Here is a 16,801-nt window from a genome sequence, read left to right on the forward strand (position 1 = left end):
TTACCTAAGGAAACATTTAAAGGTTTGAAAACTGGACATTTTTTAGAGAGAGTGGAAAACAATATTTCTAAATTAAAAATACACTTTTTCTTTATTTATTTCAATACAATATTTTATCTTCTAACAAAACTCATATGCATGAGGGGAAGAAATAATCCTTTAATGAGAAACAAAGAAAAGAAAATACTTTTTAGGTGTCTGGACTCACCTGCTCTGAGTTTTGTCCCTGTCTGTAAGACTGAAGCCTCAACTCCTCTCCTTTACGTGCCATTTCCACTCCCTGGACAGCACCCAGGGACTCCACACATCCCAACCAGCCCTGCAGCCTTGTGGGGCACCACCATACTGCTTCCCCCCCCTCCAAAAAATAGGCTTGGGGTCTTGTCACAGCAAACAAGGTACTTTTTGTACTCTTTGGAAACCTTCATGTTTCATTACTTCGTATAAATAAACCTTATATATTGGTAAAACAACTCATAGACTGCTGTTCCCAGGTCAAAGGGGAAGCAAGCTGGCCAATTTATGGCAAACGTGTCACCTTCCCAGCCCTAGTCCTCATCCCAAACATGGATCAAGAGGAGGCTGAGGGCGGAAAAGCAAATCAGGTTAAATAAAAAAACACAAGGAGCTGTCCTGTAATTTTTTTCCTAAGATCACGGTTTCTTGCTTGAACATTGGTGTCAAACGTAACCACCTCCTCTGTGACATTTGCACTATAGGGGCCATCTGTTTCTTACAAAGTGCAACCCTAAGACAGCTTCATCTCCAGGAAAGTCACCAGGCAAAGAGCAGCCAGCGCTGGGAGACCTCCGCTGTGCAAGGCAAGCCTTATGAGCAGCTGTGCTGTGGTTGCCGGCACCGCAAGCTCAAAGAGAGGGAAACTTTAGGAAAAAGTTATGAATGATGTGGTTAGAAAATAGAGTATGTTGGGGAAAAGTTTGGTGGGAGTCAGGGGCACATTGACATTCATTTCAGTAGAAATTGGGTTACTGCTTGTATTTTGATTCTGTTGCCTGTGATAACATAGTACACACTATTTCCATCCTCTTTTTATTCCAGTTCATACATTTCCCAGTTTTTTGGGTCATTGAGTTTGTTCATGAATTTAACAACAGACAGTACCGTGTGCACTGTAAATATTAGAACTTTACCGAGCAGATAGCTATGGCACGAGGCTGCTGATATAATGCAAATATGCTTATTACTGTTAGAATTTCAGCCAGGGAAAAGTCCAGACATTACCATTTTGAGAAATGAGGGGTTTTTTCCATCTTCTTTACAGTGCACGGTTCACTGGTAAAGACTGTTAGGGCTGAAATTGCTAAAGGAACTCAACCTCAAATATGTTTGAAGACATTCCCTGAATGAAGCAGAGCACACTCGTAATAACGGCAATAAGAAGTTCATTGCAAGGCGTCTGCTGGAAAACTTGACAGTACTACAGAAATTATGTGCAGAAAATATCAGCACTCACACTCACATCTGATTTAATATCAGCATTTTGTACTTTATGTCATATTTACACAAAGGATTGTAAATACAGGCATGTGTCTATCTGTCCAGCTGGTTTTTCAGCAAGGACTCGGGGGAGAGCTGTTGGGGAAACCCCTGGGTGTTGCATGGGGGGCACTGCCTTTGTGTGGGCTGGGGGGGGCCTGTGCCTGAGCTGACTTTGGCACCTTAAGAATATCAAAGCCAGGCAATTCCACTCTGAACCATTGTCTGACACTGATCTTTGTTACAGCTATTGCCAAGCAATTAAATTGACCACTGCCTCAGTTTCTCCCCTCTGTTAAACACAAAGAATTATACACGCATGTTACAACTACTCAGCTCAGGGATGTATTGAGAACCAACTAAAACATCTGGAAGGTGTTTTGATTGGGAAGCTCTGAAAATAATGTCTCATCTGTATGTAGAGTGACAATATAAATATATGAACTTTTTAAGGTAAACTTGAAAAAATACATATACCTTAATGCACTGGGAATTAATTTTATTTTATTATATATAATGTTGTAGATGTACTTGCAGCAATACATTAATAGACCATTAAAGCACTTTAAGTGGACATGTCTCTAAATGCTCAGGTTGGTGACCTGAAGTGTTTTCATTTTTAACATGGTTTAAACCACTGAAGTATACTAGAAACGAGGACATTTATTAGTCCTTTGCTTTCACAATAAGTTACTTAACATCAGCCATCTAATCATGGAAAAAGACAGAAATAGCCAATTAGAAACCAAAGGCAGCTGAAATAAAGAGTTTACAAAAAGCTATATGCTATGAAACCACATGCAGAACCTAATGCAGACCAGCATCATTTTTCCTGGTGGACTGAGAGTACCTGGAAGGACACTTACCTAATGCCATACATAGCTGGGGATTTAAATTCCTCATCTGCCATCAGCACAATAAGTGGGATAGAGCCTTCAGCCATGCTGTTTGCACAGCATAATTGCTGTTGGCACATGGAGCAGAAGCTGCTCTGCCACGTGCAGAGGATCTGGGCAGGAGGAACCTGACAGAGCAGGGTTTTGTGAACATTTTGCAGTGATGCAGGGTTTTGGAGATACCCGACATGTAAGAGCAAATGGTAACTTATCATGTTTGCTCTTTCCAGCTTCTCCAGGAGCCCTGATAAATCCTTGTGCTGAGGATTAACTCTAATATGTAGAGGACATGGAAAAGGAGGTAAAAAAGGCCAATGATTATTAATATTTTTACCAGAATTGCCACAGTCACACCTAGTTCAGCCTGTGTTTATTTCCCTGATATGACTGGCCTTCAGAAAAAAAACCCAGGAAAATGCCAGGAAGATGAAGAGTTGTTACATATAAAAAGCTATTTGAGTCATCAGTGCACAGGAGGAAGCAGCAGCAGTCCTTATAAAAACGTGTTGGTTTTTTGGGTTTTTTTTGACAGTGCTATCAGCTACTCTCTTTTTCATTTGAAATAAAGGCAATAACATAATCCAAAATGCAAGAAACTAAACACTCAAGTCCCATTTGTTCAGATGTACCCATATGAAAAATGAGCAGATATAGGACATATGTCTCCAGGCACGTACTCCAGACCTTTGCTGGACTCCTATGTGCTTTGTGTGGGGCTGTCTAGATACATGAAATTATGCCTGCTGTTTCCTAACTCTGAGATGTAAAAGTTAAACCCACTGTCCTGGTACAGCACTTGCACTAGTGATAGAAGAAGTGGACTGGATCCTCCCTTTGTATGAGATAGTAACCTTGCCCAAAGCCCCCAGAATTGTCCCAGTGACACGTTCGGCCCAGCAATCTTCATGAATCCAGCCTGTGCATCAGCAGTATCATGTATAAATGGCCTTGTGTAAAGTGATGTGCTTGCAACAATCAGTTTTTGCTATTATCTCTCAGTTTCTATTGAATGCATATTATTGAGTTTAATCAGTGAAATGAATTTGCTAATGAACTTGTTAATAAGCTTGCCATAGCTAATGTTGGGGTTTTTTTCTGTTCCTTTTTATTTTGGTTATTGTTGTTTCCATATATATATATATAAAAAAAAAGCTGCTGCAGCTGTCTGGCAGCTTGTTTTTTTGCTTTAGGCAAATGACGAGAATAAGTTCAGTTACAAATGCTTTGATTTAAAGAAAAGTTAATAGAAATTTTGGTAGCAATATCAGCTTAAGAGAATTTGAGCTCATGACCTTTGCATTGTAATGAAGCCAGTTTATCTGCCAGGCTGGCAGTCTTTCGTTCCCATATGTGGGGATATTCAGTTACTGGCACCAGGAGAACAGTTTTGGAAGAATTCAGAAAGGTTTGTTCCATCTTGTTTGTATGCAGTTCTTTGTGTTCGCTGGATACATATAGAGTTACATAGCATGTGTCCTGAGCATTAGCCACAATATCAAGATGTATATAGAGAAAGATGAAGGCTTAATACATGTATTTAGCTATGAAATATTTGGGAAACACAGACCTGATTTAGGGCATTTCCCTGTGTTTTGAAGAGAGCCCTATCCTTGGCAGCACAGGGGAGAGCTGGGCATCACAGGACAGTTTCAGTCCCCAGGATACTTTGGGTGAGTGTCATCATTTGCTTCTCCTGCCAAGCAAACAGGCAGGAAGTAAGCCAACACCACAGGCTGGTCCTTTCACAGTATGGGTGCAAGGTCCCAGTGTTAATGTTGCTCACATCTGGGTTTGCACAGTGCTTACCTTGCATATGCGTTGCAAATATCAGCCAAAATTCCTGTAGTCACCTGTATGTCTTCACAAACCCTCCCTGGGCACGCTGTGTGTCGCTGAGCTCCCAACCGATCTGCTCCTCAAGCACTAGCCCTTGCTTAGATCCCTCCTAAGCAATTCAGCAGCGGGTTCCTGGTGCCACCAGTTAATTCCAGAGCACAAAAACCTTGCCCAAGGAACACTGTTGCAGTCTGCTGGCGTGGTTTGGTCCCCCCTGGGACTTCCTCGCCAAACAATAAGGCACAACAATGAAGTGGTATGATGAGATTTCTTTGACTGCAGCCTGTGTCATGATGACAGTGGCAGCAGTTTTTGGCCTTGACACCCTATCAATTTTCTGTCAAAGCACTGGAAAACAGGAAGCTGACTGCAAAAGCTACCATGCTATTAGTACATCATCCTCAGCAACTCACAGAAAGAGGCAAGGCTGCCAAACACTTCTTTGCGCTAAAAACCTGCTATCAGGGTGCTGCACAGGACAACTTACTTTCCCTCATTCTCAGTAAATATTAAGAAACACCTTTTGCTTGGCAGAAACACGAAACTCACTCATGAGAAGGAGAATTGCTATAGTAGATGTAGTAAATAATTCTATATTCTCTTTACGTTTCATGAGTATACACAAAGATTTCGTTAGTGTTTCAACAATGAAAAAGGAGTTTTGGACACCATAGTCAAAATGGAAATGGACTGGGTATAGTTTACAAAACAGGTTGGATGTCTAGAAGAAAAACATCTACAAAGGAAGCGCAGGTAAGCACTGGGAAGGAGTGCTGGGCAGGGCTGAGGCTGGTGTGGAACTGCTGTCGATGGGTTTTTAACAAGGGATTGGGCACACCTCTGCCAGGAATGACATAGAAAGTATTTGGTCCTGCTTTAGGATCCAGGGTGGACTAGAGGCTCCAAGGAGATCAGTGCCTGCCTTACTCTCCCTGTCTATCATCAGGCATTTAGCACCTGCAAATAGTGTTAGAAGAGGCAATAGCACTTAACTTACTTAGGTATGAATGTAATGTAGGCATGACATGAACAAATTATATGCTCTGAAATTAATTTCATCATTTGAGATGAAAATGACCCATTTTGGCCAGACACTCATCCTTGCCCCATGCACGTCCTAACCCGATCAGGCACCTCGCCCCATCCCAGGGACCCAGGGCTTGCTCGTTTTCTGATGACATTTGCATTAACCTGAGGGTTAGATGTCCTGACAGTCTGCGAGCTCAGGTTTTCTCATTTTCAGGAGGTTTCAGTTTCTCGTCCCTTTCTAGAAGCATATTATAACAGAGTCAGTGTATGACAGGACACAGCCCTCACGCGAAGTGCTACGGGATTGCCTTGTGCCACAGGACAGCTCGACACAGGAGCATGGGCTGCTGCAGAAACCTTTCCCCTGTTCCTGAAGCAAGGGCAAGAGCACACTCATGCCAAACCTGCAAAGCCAGAGGTTGAAATTGTCTCCCACTGAGATCAGAGCAGTACAATAAACTGATTTTCACTTTGTTCCATGGGAAAAGTAACTTGCACTGTACCTTACTCTTACTGTGCTAGGTATGTTGTTAAGTACTTCCTACTCTATTATCACTGTAATCAATACATTTTACAAAAGAAAGGCATACTCTTTAGGATGAATATGGGGGTTTTTTTGGAACTCCACAAATCTGTTAAGAAAATATTATATAATAAACTCATAGTTGCCTGTTAGAAATGGGTGAACTTAGCAATTTCATTCCCATTCTGCCAGTGGATCAGTAATGGACAATTTCTAGCCAACACAAGCTAGCAATTTCCATTTGAGTGCTGACCCGTAGGCTAGGGTTGGGTTTGGTTGAATGCAGTGCCAAAGGTTATAGAAAACAGCTTTTAGGGCCAAATCAGCCATGACAATTTCAGACAAAATACCACGGCCAAAATATTTTCACCACCCCTGTTTCCAGGTCTGCACAGTCTTCAGTGACAAGCTGGATCCTGGCCACGAGCATGAGTATGTCTGGGTTGAGGTCTCAAACATAATAACAGAAATTGCTTTGGAAATGCAATGGGAGAGCCTGACAAACTTTATGTTGTGTTTGTTCACCTTCAGCTGTCCCAAGAGGATTGCACAAATTGCTATGGGCCTTTTCATGTGCACTGGACAACTGTCCTTATTTATGACACCCTTTTTAACATTATGAGGTTTCAACATCACATATCATAAAGCTCAAATTAAAATGTGTCCCTCTGAGCTTTCACATGGTGTGCACAAATGCCATGAAGTGAAGTGGGAGATGAGCAATGACAACATACTGCGTTCCACATCATAGTTAATGGTAACCCAGAGTGTATCCTGACAGGTTTTATCTCGTACTCTGCATATAACATTTTGAAGAGCATCCTTTAGTGTTCCTTTACACTAGGTTAGTTTAGATTAGGATCTACAGAAATGTTAAAAATGGTTGATATCTATATGCTCTTGATGTCCCTGACACAACAGAAAAATACTTCCCACTCGTGGTGGTAGGATTTGAGATAACTTACCTTCAATGAGACAGCTGGCTTCACATCTCCAAGCCCATAGCTCCACTTCTTTCTCTTTCTCCGGCTTTCACTGCTGAGAAAGGAGCACAGACAAAACAGTGCTGAAACCTCATCTGATTTTGGGGTGAAGGAATAGGTGCTGCAGGTTGTAAGGTTGTAATCTAGTGTCTTCTTGGAGAATATCTTGCTCAGCACCTCATTTGTGTTATCTGGGCTTCACCATGAGCAGTGGGGATGTTGGAGGTGGCAGCATGGCAAAACAAATGTCCCTGAAGAGAGGCAGTTTCTAATGCACACAAAGCTTTAAAGGTGAAAAATGGATCCCACCAGCATTCCCATGGGCAGATACTAGATTGCCCTCCTAGAGATGAAAAATGCTCAACTTCATTACATGCCCATGCACGTGAGCGCTGCACTGCGCACTCAGCTCTGCCTCTGCTCCGTGATGCAATGTCGGTTACTGTTAGTTGATGAGGGTGAGGAAGAGGATTCCCCCATCGTGTATTTTCCCAGCACGTTGAAAATGCCACCAAGCAGCTGCAGTTCCATGATGAACGTACTTGGAATGTGGTTTCTGGGGCAATAGCCATGGCAATCGGCAGCTGACCTCTGCCGTGCAGCAGGGCATGGGTGCCAATACCAGATGGCAGTGTGGGACATGAATAGCCATCTCATAAGTAGCATTCATACATATTACACTGCTCTGTTTCTTTAAGTGAACATCTTTAGTTTATAAATTACAGGAAAAATGGAGACATTTATGAAAGAAATAAAGAACTGCAGGACAAAAGACTTTTCACCTTGCAAGAAAGGGATGAATATTGAAGGAGAAGAGGAGATGGACTGGGAGCTCATTTCTGAAGGTTAGGATAGTTTTCCCTTTCCTTTTGTTTCTCCCCAATTCATTTCAATGAGAATTGCACAGAATAATAATCTACTTGTTTTGTCTGTGTGATAATTGCATTGATAATTTAGTATGATTTAAATAATCAAATTCAGAGTGGTTTGTATGTCAGAGTCTGAGAAAGGGTTTTCTTTAATCTCCAAAGATGCATATTCATGATGCCATTATATATGTAGCTAAAGAAATTACAGTACCATTGTCTGCTTCAAACAAGTCATCTATTGCCTGCTTTTAAAAAAAAAAAAGATGAAACAGTCAAAACACAAGATGATTGATTTGTACTTTCAAAGTTCACCTCCTCTCACTTTGGTAATGGATTTCTTTATCTATCAACAGCTATCCTTGTCATTTAATGTCTGTCCAGCGCAACCTATACTCAGGTTTAAGTGCTGTGTCAAGCAAATTCATGCCTTGGTGTTTTTCTGCCATCTCTAACTCATGTTTTGCTCTTGCCACCGCAGCAGAACAGGTCCTCGGTGTGCTAACCGTGTGTCTTGTGCCTTGCTGGTTGTGCTGTGAGCTGTCCTGAATACCGAGCTCGGGATACACCCGTGGGCTGCTTCTGCCTCCTGGGACGTGAGCCATGGGACGTCCCAGCAGCCACGTGCATGCCTTGGTTTGTCCTCCATTTGTCGTCACTGCTGGGCTTCAGCTGGCAAATGCAGGAACCTCATTTTGTGTGCCACTATTCATTTTCTAAGCATAGTATATCCCTATTTTCTAGATTATTGTATGTGTGGTTGGAGCTACGGATATTATTAAATGAGGAAAAATAACAGTCGTAAAAAAGAATGCAAGAATGGCCCCACTGAAGACTGTGGGAGCTTTGGTCAGGGTATGTATACATGAATAGGTCACGAGAGATCTTGTTGCAGTGCACAAGATAATGAACCCATGATAAGAAGTATCTCAGGTTTTTATGACAGTCTATTTTTGCATTGGATTTGAACATTTGCTGGATCAAGATTTAACTAAATTATTGCATAAGATAATGAAAATACGTTAAGAAACATCTTTATGGGATAGTATTTGCCTTTGAAGGATTAAAAAAAAAAAAAAGGCTATTCAAGAAATATGAGTATTAACGTACCACAGGTCAAATATCTGTAATTTTGTTGACTTTAAAATTTAATCTGTTATATATTACCATGCATTGATACTAAAATGCATTTGTTAAGAGAGGTAGTCACAGGATAGCAACTGACATACATGGGCGAGACAAAATTTAATAGCAGTAAATCCTGATTTTCCTGTGCTTTGTGACACTGCTGTGGTATTGCCATTTTGAAATCCACAGCATAGGGTGAAGAAAATTTCAAGATATGTGAAAAAATAAAATTCTTTTCCATGAAAATTGGCTGATATTTGAGTATGAACTTATTATATTGAAATCAGTTGAACCAACCACAGACTAAGGTGTTGTGTTTAAGAAGAGACAGAAGAATCCAGCTGAGAAAACCAGATGGAAGAGATGGGTGAATCATTTAATGCAAATTCCTTAGTTAGCTATTTTTGATTCTTTTGTTCACAAATTGTCTTGAAATAGCTCATGAATTTTCTAAATTATATGTGCCTTAGTCCCTATGCCAGTTTTGTAGATAGCTTGTTGTATGCACTATGAGAGATGTTTGATGTCTCATGGATCTGTCATGCCATTTGGTGGCTATTTTTCTTTCCATCCATTGGAAGATGCAAAATTTAGGCTTTCTGCATGAACCATTTTACATACACTTTCAAAATGTATTCACCATTATTGTTATTTAATGTTTGCATATACCAATGCTCATAGGAATTGGATTAGAATTCAAATAAAAGAAACAGAATTAAAACATGTTTTCACAAGAATGGATAATTTATGGCTTGATAGAAACCTGTGCAGTATAACAAATAACAGCAGGAAAGGGGTGGATAAATTATTTATTCTCCACGTACATATTGATATTTTTTTTATATGTTATTGAGCTGAGCATGGAAAAGCTTTTGCTAGTTTCTTGCCTTTGTACATAATTCCTTTTCAAACTGGAACCAGGGTTTTTCCAATTTGGTTAGTTCGTAACAGCAGGGACTGCTGAAATATGGGCAATCTCACTTGTGCTTTTCTTCCTTTCTTTTTTTCTTTCCTTTCTTCCTTTTTTTTCCCCCCCTTTCTTTCTTTCTGGCAGAGCCTAAGTAGAAAAGGAGAACACAAAATTTATTGCATAGAGCAAAGCCTCACTTGTACCTCTGGCCAAGCAGTCTATTGTCATTGTACTAGATTTATAGTTAAACTGATGTTTAATCCCTGGAGAATTTAGTCTGTTTGCTGTGAAGTCTGAGCTAATGCAGAGCAATTCCTAAGTGTGCAATTCAGGCAGGGTTTTTTTAACTTTTTTTTATTATTATTCTTTATGGAGAAATGTTTCTAAGAAATGTTGGTGGTTGAAATTAAAAGAATTAGATTTTTTCTTCCATTTTATCTGAGTGCTTTTCTCTTTCTTTTTTTCTTTCCTTTCTTCCTTTTTTTTTCCCCCCTTTCTTTCTTTCTGGCAGAGCCTAAGTAGAAAAGGAGAACACAAAATTTATTGCATAGAGCAAAGCCTCACTTGTACCTCTGGCCAAGCAGTCTATTGTCATTGTACTAGATTTATAGTTAAACTGATGTTTAATCCCTGGAGAATTTAGTCTGTTTGCTGTGAAGTCTGAGCTAATGCAGAGCAATTCCTAAGTGTGCAATTCTTTCTTTCTGGCAGAGCCTAAGTAGAAAAGGAGAACACAAAATTTATTGCATAGAGCAAAGCCTCACTTGTACCTCTGGCCAAGCAGTCTATTGTCATTGTACTAGATTTATAGTTAAACTGATGTTTAATCCCTGGAGAATTTAGTCTGTTTGCTGTGAAGTCTGAGCTAATGCAGAGCAATTCCTAAGTGTGCAATTCAGGCAGGGTTTTTTTAACTTTTTTTTATTATTATTCTTTATGGAGAAATGTTTCTAAGAAATGTTGGTGGTTGAAATTAAAAGAATTAGATTTTTTCTTCCATTTTATCTGAGGCAATTAGTTACTTAATTACTGAATACAGCTTTTACAAGTGACTGTGATGAAGTACAATTTTTCCATTTTTTCAGACTCAGCCATCAAAGACTTTTAGTTCACGCTTTTAATGGGGAAAAGCTTCCTCCAATGGGTAAATACCTTGCAGTGTTTAGATTAAATTATTGTATATATTTAAAAGTATTTAGGGTATGTTTAAATAAAAAAAAGGCAAAATGTTTAAAAGGCACAGTTAGTCAAACTATGGCATCCACTAATATGACTAAAACAGTTTAAAAAAAAACATTACCCCAGTTTATTATAACATGCTTTTTAAGTAATATTGTATATTGGTTCCTGAGATCTGTCATTTTGTCCACCAGCTCTGTCCCATGAGCTAAATTTTGCCTGGTTCAGGAGAAGCATAGGAGTAAATTAGAATCAATACATTAATTTTTAACATATTAGCTCTGTTTAAGAGCATGAGGGCTGCAGCTGAGAGCACTGAGTGCATGAGGGAGGCAAATCTCCTGGACGGGAGGAGAAACCTGCATTTAATCCATGCTTTGCAACAAAGAGAATAGCAGAAACCCAGCCAGAGGAGCCACGGGAATGAGAAGCCCACTGGGGGGGAGAAAAAAGCCCCTGGGAAGACACACCCAGGGCAGTCAGTGCCTTTCGAGGCACCAGACACCGTCTTGTGAACAGCTTGTCCATGGGCTGGGGTGTTTTCTTTGAATTTTAAATACAAAGTTTGGCGGATAAAAGTCTGTCTGTCCTAGGGAGTTACTGACTTTATCCTGGATATGGAGCTGACCTCTAACTAGGTAAAATGCCTGAATACTACAAAACACTCGAAAAAACAGCAATAATAATGCACAAGCAATCTGTAACTCATACATTGACATTTAGTCGTAGAATTAAGCTGTTACTGTTCCTTGCTTATTCCCACCAGGTTAGCTTTTTGTACTTCCAGGAACATTTATAGAAAAGGAAAAAGGCATTTGCTGTTTAGGAACCCTCCACACAAGTACCAGCCCATGCGTGTTCATGTTAGTGTGATGATCCTAATATTTACTGCTTACACCCTGTCTCCAGACAACCCTTTCTGCACACTCTTCAGTTTGGTGCTTTATTGCCCCTAAACATTGTCCTTGCTTGGACAATGTCCTCCTGCACTTTATCAAGATCTCTCTTCCCATTTTTTTCTTGCCATTTATCATGAAGTCTTTTAAATTTCATTTTATATGTAAAAAATGCAAACTGCCACATGGGTCTTTGAGTACTGCCTTTGCCATGGGTATCAGCTGCGTTTCACTGCTGGTCAGGCTTCTGCTGGCTTGTGATTTCCCAAGCAATGTAGCTTGGCTGGGAGCAACTCATAATTCATCATTTTTTACATGTAAAAGTCAACAGCCCTCTTATCGTAGCGGGGAGAGGAGAGCGCAGGGGGGACTTGACAACCAACCGGCTGAAGCACGGAAAGGCAGGGAAAACTCCTCCAACAAGACAGGCAGTGCCCTAAGAAAGGGAAAATTGACTTTTTAGAAAAGGAAGCATCATCATTAGTTCTGCCTGTGTATTTTATAGCCAGTTCTCATCATATACAATTATGCAAGCAGTAGTGCTTTATGTTTGAAAAGATAAATATTCAGTGAAAGTAGCGAACACTTTTACTGCATTTTTAAACTTGTGGCATTGACAAGAATAAGATGTGAGTAACCAGCTCTAGTTTTACGAAACTTTGAGGTGGTTCACTCAGTTCCCACCTATCATGTAAGTGTTTATCCCTGACATCCCAAAGCTGAAGGATAGGCACCATTATCTGCCTCGTGTCAGTCACCATTTTCCCTCCACGCCAATGTGCACAGTGCTGATGTGGGTCGACACAAGCTCTGCTTTTCATGCATTGCTCTGTGCGTGAATTACTTCTCCATGAAGCTCTGCTTCCAGACAGAATGATCCCTTGGGGTAATGTTTTTAGGTTTAACAAAAAGTCCCCACAACCCCAGCTAAAGAGATGGGATTCATTATTTTTTTATATTAACTTGTGAGGAGTTGTTATGGAGACTCACCTTGTGAAGTCTCTAACAATTTTTTCCCTGCACAGAAAAAGAGTGAAAATCTAGTAAAACAAGCTGGAGTACATATTACTTGAGAAGCCACCAGCCCCTTCCAGTGGGGAATGAGAAGCTGCAGAAAGTTTAAATACGAAGAGATCATCACTCCATATACAGGGGGTAAAGCTGAAAGCTTTCTTTTAAGTAGATTTCCTTACCTAAAGAACAAAATAAATAAATGAAGTCAAGAGAATGCTGAATTGGCATTTTCATAGAAATGTTACTCTTTTGCAGGCTAACATCTAACTATTGCGTGAGATACGGCATTAAGGGGACATTCCCAGCATGCTAACATGCAACAGAGATAGGGATATGAACCAGTAGGTTTTATTTGGAAAAACACATATTCTGAAGTTGTGTTCTAAGGCAGAAATCTGGGTCATTTCTGTCCAGCCCGCACAGAAGAGCACTCTGCTACCTCCATGCTAGGTGGGGTGGGAAGAGTCTTTTGGGACCATTCCCCAGAGCACTCCAGCTCCTCAACCCTGCCTGGGATGCTTTGGGGAAAACCCTGCTTGGGTTTTAGAATCAGGAGCAAACATGGGCCAGCTATGTGCTAACAGCCTGTTACAGCAGTTGGCAGATTTTCAGGAGCGTTTGTGGGCACATCTGAGATGTGAAATTGTAGGTAAAGACTCCCAAAATCCACTTGTTCCACTACAGACATAAACAAAAGAAAAGCTGGATTGATCCTTGTCACTTTAGGGGAAAAACAATTCATTTCCAGAAATTTCTCTTCTTATCATAGCCACTGAATCTTATTGTCTAACCACGTTCAGTGAAGCTCAAACAAGCTCAGCTTCATCTGTTGCTTAAAAACACTCTGGTAAAACAAGAGACTGTAAAGAAAAATCTTTATGCTGCCAGCAACTGGTGTAAATGGTTGATGTGCTGAAATCTGTCAATAATACCAGAAATTGCTATTTTTTTTCCTGTTGTCTTGATGTCAAAATAAATATTAATTACCTTTAATTAATTAATTATTGATTCAGGACTGAATGCTTTCATACAAGAAATTAACATCAAGTTAGGATATTTTTTTCTGGCATAGCACTGCTTTATAAAGCTCCAAAGGCAGGCTGCACAGCTGAGGGCACTGTGAGAGGATGTCATTTCTCATCAGTTATATTTGCATCACCGAACCCTCGTTTACCTGCGCTCCTCTGGTGATTGATTGTGGTTGTGGCTGTAGATGAAGAAAAAGGCTACAGCTGACACTGTCCATCATCAGATATTAAACTGCACTGCCTGGAAATGTTGTGAGTCAGGACTTCAGTTTTTTAAGTACCAAAATTAATGATTCTTTTTCTTGGCTGATGAGAGCTCTGAGTCTAATTAATTTCCTGTCACAGCAAGCAGCACTTGCAGAAGAGGAAATAGTAGGGAAAAGCAAATGAAGCTCAGGTAAAAGATGCATTAATTAAAAGCTCAATTTGCTGTGGCCATATTTCTCTCTTCTCTTCAGATTTCCTGTTTACCTCATTTATAGCACGTAAAGCCCAAATCTGCCATTGTATTAACTTAGAATAGAAAACTGTGTAAAATCAGATTGCTATGAGAAAATACCTGTTTTCAAGGTAATACCTGAACAGTACACATCTTTAACCTATCATAATCACAAACTGAACAGCTGAGAACAGTGCATTAGGCAACCAATTACCTGAAACAGTCTTCAGAGTGATGACGGTTTTCCAGATAGTGCTGCAAGACATTTATTTTTAAGGCAACAAGTGTGCTGAGCAGATATGAGAAATTAAATGTTGGGCTTGATTAGACATTGAAGCTTTACTATTCTTGCTCCATCCTGGTTAGCTGTGCTGCAGCCCTCTTCCCTGGGTGGGGGGCATGGGGTCTATCAGGTGCCGTCTCCTTCTGAAAGCAGCCAGCTATCGTCTTGGTCAGAGCATTTGTCCTCATGGTGTGCACAACATTGAGCTGCACCACTGCTTTTCATGGGAGCCATGCAATTAGGACTGACTCTCTGTTTTAAGCTCTACTTCATGATATCTGCCACCCCCAGTAACTCAGACAGAAATATTTGGGTGGTTAAGACAGCTAACGCGTGTTGTTCACCCAGTGAGCACATTTGAAATGGGTGGAAGGGAAAAAGATTAATATTTTAGGCAACTGAAGACAGATATTTGGATAGAAAAGTACTGGTAGTGCTTGGTTGGGACTCAAGTTAGCTGCCTGTGCATTTATACAATGTGAAAAACTCAAACAGTGGGTAAATTCCTCATTTTGAGATGTTTACTATTCCCTAGCAGAGCACTTTGCCCCAAATACCCTGGAAGGCTTAAAGGATGATACATCTTCTCAACATATTGCAGGAAAAAGTCTCTCCCTGGGAACATTAGTGACTTTACAACTGGAGAAAATAAATTCTGCTTTCCCCAAGTAATGCAGCTTACAGTGCAAATATAATTTTAGATTCCCTCTGTCCTCTCTAAATATTTGCTCTCTGTCTTTCCCAACTTGATAGAAAGGCAAATTTAATTATCAAGAGTCATATTTGTATGGACAGATCTTTCATCAACAAAGCATATGTCTTTTGGTTTTTTAATTGTTGAAATCCCATTATTTCTCATCTTTGAGTAACTGAACACATAAACTACATCTGCAGTACACATTTGAAGTTGGCCATCTAAAGCAAGCACAAGGAGGGGTTGTGTATGGATAGATATTCCCTCCAACTTTCATTTCCAGCTCCTCAAATATTAGGCACGTTTGCCAAAACTTTGCCCTCATCAGGCCTGTGAGTTGTGAATCTTCATTAATATTTGTACGTTTTCCCCCGGGAATCTGTTGGATCTGCTGCTCTCTGTCTGTCTCAAAGTGCTTGCTAGGGTGTGCTCCTCACCAGCACTGTGCAAGGTCTTGCTGTCTCTTCCCGGGGACACCCCAATTTTCGCATTTTAGACGGTTTGAAGCACAGATACTCTTGTGCTCAAACTCTCATTGTCATCAACAGGGGCGATACATGCCATAAACATGGGGTGAAGTGTTCCCTGTTTGTGCAGCTAGTGCCTAGCTCATACTCCAATGCTGTAAAATTGCACCCCTCCTAAGCACACATTGACGCAGCTTTCTGTTGGTTTCTTCTTTGAACAAAATCTGAATCAGTCTGTGCAAGAAAAATGAGATATGAGTGAGAATTTGTTCTTTGTTGGGTTTCTTCAACAATCAGACTTCAGATGTGAACTGCTCCCCTTTTTTTTCATTTGTGATTCCTAATAGAGAAAATGCTTTGGAAATCCACTTGTTCTTTTCAAGTACTAAAAATGAGACTCTTTCCAAAGACCACAGCATGGTTTTTGTAGCAGCAGATTATTCCTGCCTAATCTAGTGACCATTTCACACTGTGTCAAGAAATAGTGAATAAACAAGATACAAAGCACTTGGTATAGCTATTTAGACGGCCAAAAGCCTCCCACAAAACATTGCTGGTAAGAAATTACATAATACCAGGGCAAGAGGTACGGTACTTTGGTGCTCGCCAAGGCAGAAAGCAGAGGGAGGAGCAGACGGCCGCCTGCCAGCATGGCAGGAGCTCAGCAGAGGGTGCCAGGATGTGAACCGGAGTCAGAGTTATTCAATGTGTCCTTAATTATCAGGGGGGAGGCATAAAGAGGAAGGTGGCCGAGTGTGCCTATGGCAAGCTATTTCAATTAGGTTGAGTGGGAAGACTGGGGGAAACTTCCAAAGGATTTAATAGAGGTAGGAGGGAGGACAGCAGCATGTCAGATGAAATGCTATGCTGACAAATGCAAAACAATGAACATTAGGAGGAAAATATGAACCACTGCTCACTGGTGAGTTCTAAATTAGCTTTAAAAGTAATGAAAAAGACTTGGGCATCATTGTGGAGAGTTAACAAAAATATCTGCTGAGTAGGCAGCAGCTTGCAAAAAAAGACAAGCAAAATGTTTGGATGTTTAAAGACTTGGAACGGAAGACACAACTGAAATATGATGATGCCAGCATATACATAAGTGGTATTGCCTTGGTTCAAACGCAGTTGTC

This window comes from Aptenodytes forsteri, unplaced genomic scaffold, assembly GCF_000699145.1.
Source record: "Aptenodytes forsteri isolate BGI_AS27 unplaced genomic scaffold, ASM69914v1 Scaffold15, whole genome shotgun sequence".
Lineage (NCBI taxonomy): Eukaryota > Metazoa > Chordata > Aves > Sphenisciformes > Spheniscidae > Aptenodytes > Aptenodytes forsteri.